The following is a 7185-nucleotide window of genomic DNA, read 5'->3' as shown; positions in this document are numbered from 1 at the left end:
CTGAACCTCTTCTCGGTACCAGATTGAAAGTTGAATTTTGTTCCATCGCAGGATTTAGCTACGGATGAATCGTTGGAATCAAAAGTTACGAAAATAGGATAAAAATCTCTAGCAACGTTGTTCGCGCTGATGATGCGATGAACACGAATGAAACGACTTCCCTACTATACGTATATAAGGGAAATGAATTTGAGCAATTTGAATAACACGAACTGAGATATGTATCAAGAATTTGAGAAATGGTTTGATGATTGAAACGTTCAATATAATTAAACTCTGTTTTACATATATTTTTTAAAACGCGACTTGACTTTTTCATCGTCAAGATCTGCAGACATAGTCTAGAAAAATTTCACAACAAATGATCGCTAAAATGGATTGAAATAGATTTAAGTAAGTTCGATACAATATGTTTATCAGCAATTACATTTACGCCTTCTAACTATAATGCTAGACATAATTCAAGATTGTTTGAATGTTTTTCAGACTGTTTGTTGGGACCTGGTCAGTGAGCAAAATGAGCCCAAAACATTAGAATCGTATCTCAAACACCAGAATTTAATCAGCTTAAACGTTCTAATCATCAAACTTTCCATAAATTGCTCATATCTTACAATTCGCTTGTGACATTCGAATTTGCTCGGATCCGTTTGATTACATAGGCATGTTACTTCATTCGTGCTTACTATCATTGCCGCAAATAACATTGCCGAAGTGTTTTCAACGATTATATATTCTTTTCTATCTTGTCAGATGCTTGGGCTGTTTCAGCCAGATCGCCCAATTACGTATATGCAACCATTTTTTTGGAGCATTACATAAAAAATACTTCTTTATAAATAAACTCTGATTAACTCGTGTCCACTAATGATAATCACTTGGGTTGATAAAGTTCGGCGAGATGACTCATTCTCGTAAATAATTACCCAGGTTGAATTTTTTTTATCCCGTTTGCCTGAAAGTACTTTAACTTCGAAGATCTTCATCGCTTGATTAGCAAAAACAGTTTCAATCTTACATAACTCGCTAATAAAGTCGATGACCGTACGAGCAAGGTGATATTATGAATCATCGATAACTTTAAAATAAACCCTTGCTCTTTCTAACAAGTTTTGTCTCGTACAAACATGTTTATTTTGTAAACAAAAGCTAAAAAGACTATAGTTGTTCCATAAGACTCTATGTTAAAAATCTGATCTTGCATATTTATTTTTTATCCTATTGCCGATGGATAACATTGTCTATAATTTCGCATACGAGAAAATACACATTTCAACTTTGATGTACTAGAATATGAATTTTTGCTATCTCAATTGAGTTCTTGGCTAAACTATCCGAAGAAGTCTTGGAGATGTTCGAATGACAAAGCTTGTCTGAAAGAAACTTGAGATCGTTTAGATGCGTCTTTATATATATATAATTTAATTTTTGGCTGTTTTCTACTTATTTGGCTACTTTTCACATCAGACTTCACGTGCGCTGTCACATGGCGATGTGTGTAACGACAACCGAAGAGCGAGTGAGCTACTTTTTACCACCGTACTATGCCACTCTTCCCAGAGCTCGTGCTGCAATTTTCTTGTAATTCGTAATCTGGGCGATTGTATCGCTCACCAACGATCTCGTGACGGATCGTGCGATATAATGCACGATTTAATTTCCTGGCGGCTCTAACAATGCTAACCTGCTTTTAGAATAATTCAATTCTGTAATCAATATTTGTTGTAGCAGCACAACATTCGCTCGTATGAACCACGTTATTTAACCGAGAGACAGAACCAATCCGTGAATTAGAAAACGTGGAATTAATAGCAACAGACATATAACTTATTACAATTGAAATCGTCGAATATTTCTATTCCACCTGACTGCAGGAAGTTTATGCCTCAAAAAAAGTTGCGATTAACTAAAATTATAACTATTTCTCCCGCTTCTCTTTTGCGATCAATAGATAGATAGATCAGTATGGTATAACAATAGGGCAATAACTTGCACGACGTTTACTGCGGCTTGATATCACCACACTCGACACCACAAGATCAGCTGTTTCTTAGCCGCCATATTGTTCAGCCATGTCAGATGACATTATCAAAAGAAGAAGAAGTTTTAAACAAAAGAATGACCCTCTAGTTTCGAGTTTGGTGAAATATGGTGTGATTCGTAGACTATCGCTACAACGATAATTGAATTATGATTCAAATTAACTATCGTTGTTATAAATAAATGGCTAGATGTCAGATAGACTTGAGGAAGACGAGAGTGAGTATGAACAACATCTGACACCCCGTACAGCTGCATCGATGCCGGTGGAAAATGTGAATGCTAACCAGATGCGCAAACCGCAGGGCGCAGCGAATGGTGGAGCGGCGCAGCAATCTTCAGTTGAGTGCCGAACGCAAAAATCATCTCTCTGCGATCCGGTAAGCGCTGCAGCCTCGAGAAGGTAGACGCGGTTATTCAGCGGAAAGGTCTTCTGCCTTCGCAGGTTGAGAAATTGAGAAATTCAGGCTCATGGCATAGAGCAAATTGCACTTTCGCGGTAAAGTCTCAAGCGACTTGCGAAAACCTTCGGGACCCAGCAGTAGAAATGCAATTTACCCAGAACTGCATTAATATGCAAACTCATATACAGTAATTAACCGGGTTTAACGGGTCGCGCAGAAAAGTTTTCAGTTTCGTAATGCTCGTTGTTGAATTCGATAAACTTTTAATGAATCACAGGAACTCGTTCACCGACTAAGAAAACAAGTTGTAAGAGATTATTGAATTGTTACAGTTATTTTATAATTCTATTTACTAATCGTTTTTTAACAACTATTAAATAAATAACCAAATGATATCTCTTGAATTGCGAAATGTTTGAGGGATTGACCCGCGGTCAAAAACCTCGTGGAATGCGTACCTACATTATAAGTGTAGCTTATATTTTACACAGACCATGGGATTGGAACGTGATAGGAAATAGGAGAAATTTAATCATAACGGAGCTTGAGGTATTTCGACGGCGTGTACTCTAAAACATTCAAAAACACTAACGTCTTCACACTTGGGAAGAAGAAGAAGAAGAAGAAGAAAAAGTAGATATCTCACTGGTAGTTATACCAATTGACGAGAGATATTCGAATTTCAACTGGCTTGAAAAATAGATTTAGTTTTATCGCATAGAAATACAAGTTTGACCCAAAATTCCCAACGTATACATTTTTTAAATCTATAACCGACAATATGTAAAACATAATAATCCATGCACACCGGTGAGTTATGGCTATAATTTTACGGATTCAATTTCACAACCACTTTCACAAAAGTGGAAACTAGTGAGTAATATAAATACTAAAACTGATTATGACACGATTGGACAGAATGGTGCAGTAATTTTACCTCTCATCGTCAGGTGACATATTACGCAAGTTAATTTTCAGATTTCGGAAACGTGATGGCGATTATTAAACGAATAGATGAGTGTCACACAAGTCGTTAACCATGCGTTCCAAATCCAACCAATCAATCTCAAACGGATCATAGTGCTTGTGCTGTATTAATTAGAGAGCTGTTAACGGGATTCTTCGATGATATAAAATTAAATTAAAACATGCACGAAAAGAGCGACTAACAATAACTGTTACATTTTTATGGTGGCATTAAACGGATATTTAAAACTGCCGGAATTTCGTGTCATTGAACAGTGAAAGATACATCTAATTGACACCGTAACCTATTTTGAACAAGAATTATTTCAATTTTTAATCTATTTCAATACTACGTAGCTCATTCAAATAGTAACATCCTAGATTAACATCCTAAAATAATAAACCAGTATTGTATCTATTTCACAGGACGAGATTATAGTTTAACGGAATTTAAAAACTGCTGTAATGAATTTATGCATACGTAATGTTCAAAAAGTACACAAAAAAAGACAAGTTGCGTAAGTTATTATTCATAAATCGACGATGCAGAATTTTGCTGCTGCTTGTAAAGAAGATAATATATTTGACGTATTAGGGCCAAGGGTGAATAAATTACCCTTAACACACTGTTGAAAAAATATGTCAATAGTTCCGATGCCCAGTCCTGGACAATTCATGACCAATCAAATTTCATATATCTCGTGTGGCCGTTTTTCCGTGTCCGATTCAATGGCTGAATTTTTATTCGTCATGAATTCGTATCAGTCGTCGGAACGACTCGCTTCGGATCACTTTGCTCTAAAAGTTGCCTCGGAGGCGCGTAACGAGACACACGGTCTCTTGCATTGAGAACACATTCCCGTCCACGGCATACACGATACACATCCAACCCAACGGGGTTGACGATATGGAACCGTGTCCCCTACCAAAACAACACCACTTCCAACCCAACGGGGTTAACGATATGGGACCGTGTCCCCTACCACAACCACACTTCCCACCCAACAGGGTTTATTGATGGGACCAACACATACATTCACACATACACACAGTCACAATGGCGCGATCGCGCGTAAACTCATGAAATTTCATAACCTTAAGACAACAACCACAACATTGTACACTCAAATCATCGTGGGTTTTTACGCCGCAAGGCTTTTCCCACAAGAGCCAATAAACTACAATATACGACGGCTCAAACGCGAGTTTTTTATTTTGTAGAAAACCCTCAACCTCATCCCTTCCTGTGAAAAATTTATACATACGAAACTCCCCGTAGTTCTTCGCATTGAAGGACCTTCCGACTATACAACTACGGACGAAAAAATGTCTCGAGAATCATTCGTTACGATTCGTAATAAAAATACCGATCGATTGCATCACGTTTATTCTATGAATCCAAAGGTGTAATAGAACATTCGATTTACTCACTTTTTTGTCCGTATGATCCCAAGGACGGTTTCGCGTATGGAAGAAAGACTACTTGCTAGATTTGCGGCCTACGTTTAAGATGCGTGAGTTCCTAGTGGTTAGTAATCGTAGGAGTGTATTGCATATCTGATAATTTTGTGCTTTTAAATGTTATTGGTACCGTTCTTAGTAACATGAGAATCGCTGCGTTAATTGCACGTCGTATAATAGATCCCGATGTATTTTAACTTCGAATGTGCACGCGATGTAGTGTTCCTTGTAATACTAAAAAATCCGTAAGGAGGAATAATCGAAGATACGAAATTCGCATATGAGCAATACATCCTACGATTTCTCATCTTTAGGAATTCACCCTGTGAAACTATTATCACACCAGAATATTATGTGATACAAGCATTGCGTATCGCACAATATTTCCGGAATCAAATGTGTAGGTATAATACGATGGTCGAACAATTTTGTTACTTCTTGTGCTGGCCTGATAAAATATTACTTACGCAATTGTATTAAACGTATATGCATCTGTCACGATACAGTATTATGCCACTGCGTGTTTAGTTCCATGGTTGTGCCAAACTTTTAACTATCTTTTTTTATCTAAAAAAATTAGTATTAGCATACGATAGACTCTGGCTGATCTTAGTATCTTTTTTCTTATAATTCTGAGAAAATTCGATAAAATATTTACTTTGATTCAACTTTTGTTCACATTTTTTACTCGAATATCAACTTGAAATTTAAAAAAGAATGTATCTCCATCATTTCGTCGTGAGTAATTCGATTATCTCCGAGAATTCTCTTTGACGTGTTCATGTTCACATTTTTTACTCGAATATCAACTTGAAATTTAAAAAAGAATGTATCTCCATCATTTCGTCCTGAGTAATTCGATTATCTCCGAGAATTCTCTTTGACGTTAGATTCCATTTCGTTCCACAGTTTGATACTTTAACAGTTACATACTTTTATGCTGCAATTCGAGTAAAATAGCTTCTACAGGAGTACGAAATCTTGATCAGAGTGATAATGGGTCCTGTAATTAAAACGGATTCGTCAATTTGATCTCTAAAAGATTTTGGATTGAAACGACCTGACGAGAATTGAATCAAATCGAGTTTGCTTCAAACGCCAAAAAAGGTCAGTTAAAATTTTTTCGGGGTCAACATTATGGGCAGATCAAGAATGAAGAAATATTCAACTGATTAGCGCGACATGATAAAAATATGAGAGTTATTTGCAAATGCGCAAATATAATCTCGGTGAATGTTTTTTATAACTGCGCGCTCAAAGTTATAAGACAACAAGTATGTTTTACATGTATACATAAAACGAAACACCCAAGTGTAAGCGAACCATTATAATGATTCGGTCATAGCCCTGACATTTCGCGAGTTCCGTGAGGCCGTTTACATAAACATTTCAGGCTCTACACCTCAGCAATCCTCTGATGATTCCTGATTCCACATTCCCGTGCGCACTTTCTCTATTGAATGTCGAAAAAATCCAGTCATGCATTATATCTTAGGTCACAACAAACCGTGATCGATTAACAACCGTAAGGAATTTCGCAAGACCGAATGCATTCGTTTTCGTCGAACCCTCAATTTCGGTACTTTTTGCGACCCTGGAGTGAAATAAAACAAGTGAATCATCGATTTGAATTATTTAGTATTCCAAACAAAAATTTAATTATGCAATTTAACGGCTTATGAAGAAGAAAAAATTATCAATATACATAGTTTGGTGTTTGGTTAGTGAGAGACATTTTTTTCACTTCACGCTGAAAAACTTGATGCACATAGCAAAATATATATATACATACATATGCCCCTCTTGCAAGAACATTTGTGAAATCCAATTTTAAAATACGACTCTTGAAATTCGAAGTGTTCCCATCTAAGTAATATGGAAAAAATGTTACAATGTAGAATTAGTTATATTACTCAGCCACAATTAATGATACAACCTTGATTATGGAAGCGTCAAATTATAATTGAATGATTTTAAACCAATAAGAAGATTGTTAAACTAGAGAAATCATAGTAAAATCAATTCGTTCAAACTTGGTCCACCAAGTGTGTTTTATTGGAATTTTGATGTTATTCATGCGACCGTCGATAAATAAAGTGTATCAACAACATGCGTTCTTACCGGTGAACGGTAAAAGTGAAAAAATGTAGCATCGATCTACAAGTAACTGACACAAGTCTGACTTCAACCATCTCCGACAGAAAACCCAAGCTGCAACGCTAGGAGATAAACGACATCTATTGGCCAGTTTTGTAAGCTTTGTAAGCCGACCAATCGGAGTGAATCTGGAGCTCCAAAACAAATTTCGAATTCA

The sequence above is a fragment of the Neodiprion virginianus genome, chromosome 2 (assembly GCF_021901495.1).
Source record: "Neodiprion virginianus isolate iyNeoVirg1 chromosome 2, iyNeoVirg1.1, whole genome shotgun sequence".
Classification (NCBI taxonomy): domain Eukaryota; kingdom Metazoa; phylum Arthropoda; class Insecta; order Hymenoptera; family Diprionidae; genus Neodiprion; species Neodiprion virginianus.
The sequence above is the reverse complement of the archived record's forward strand: the minus strand, read 5'-3'. Positions refer to the sequence as shown.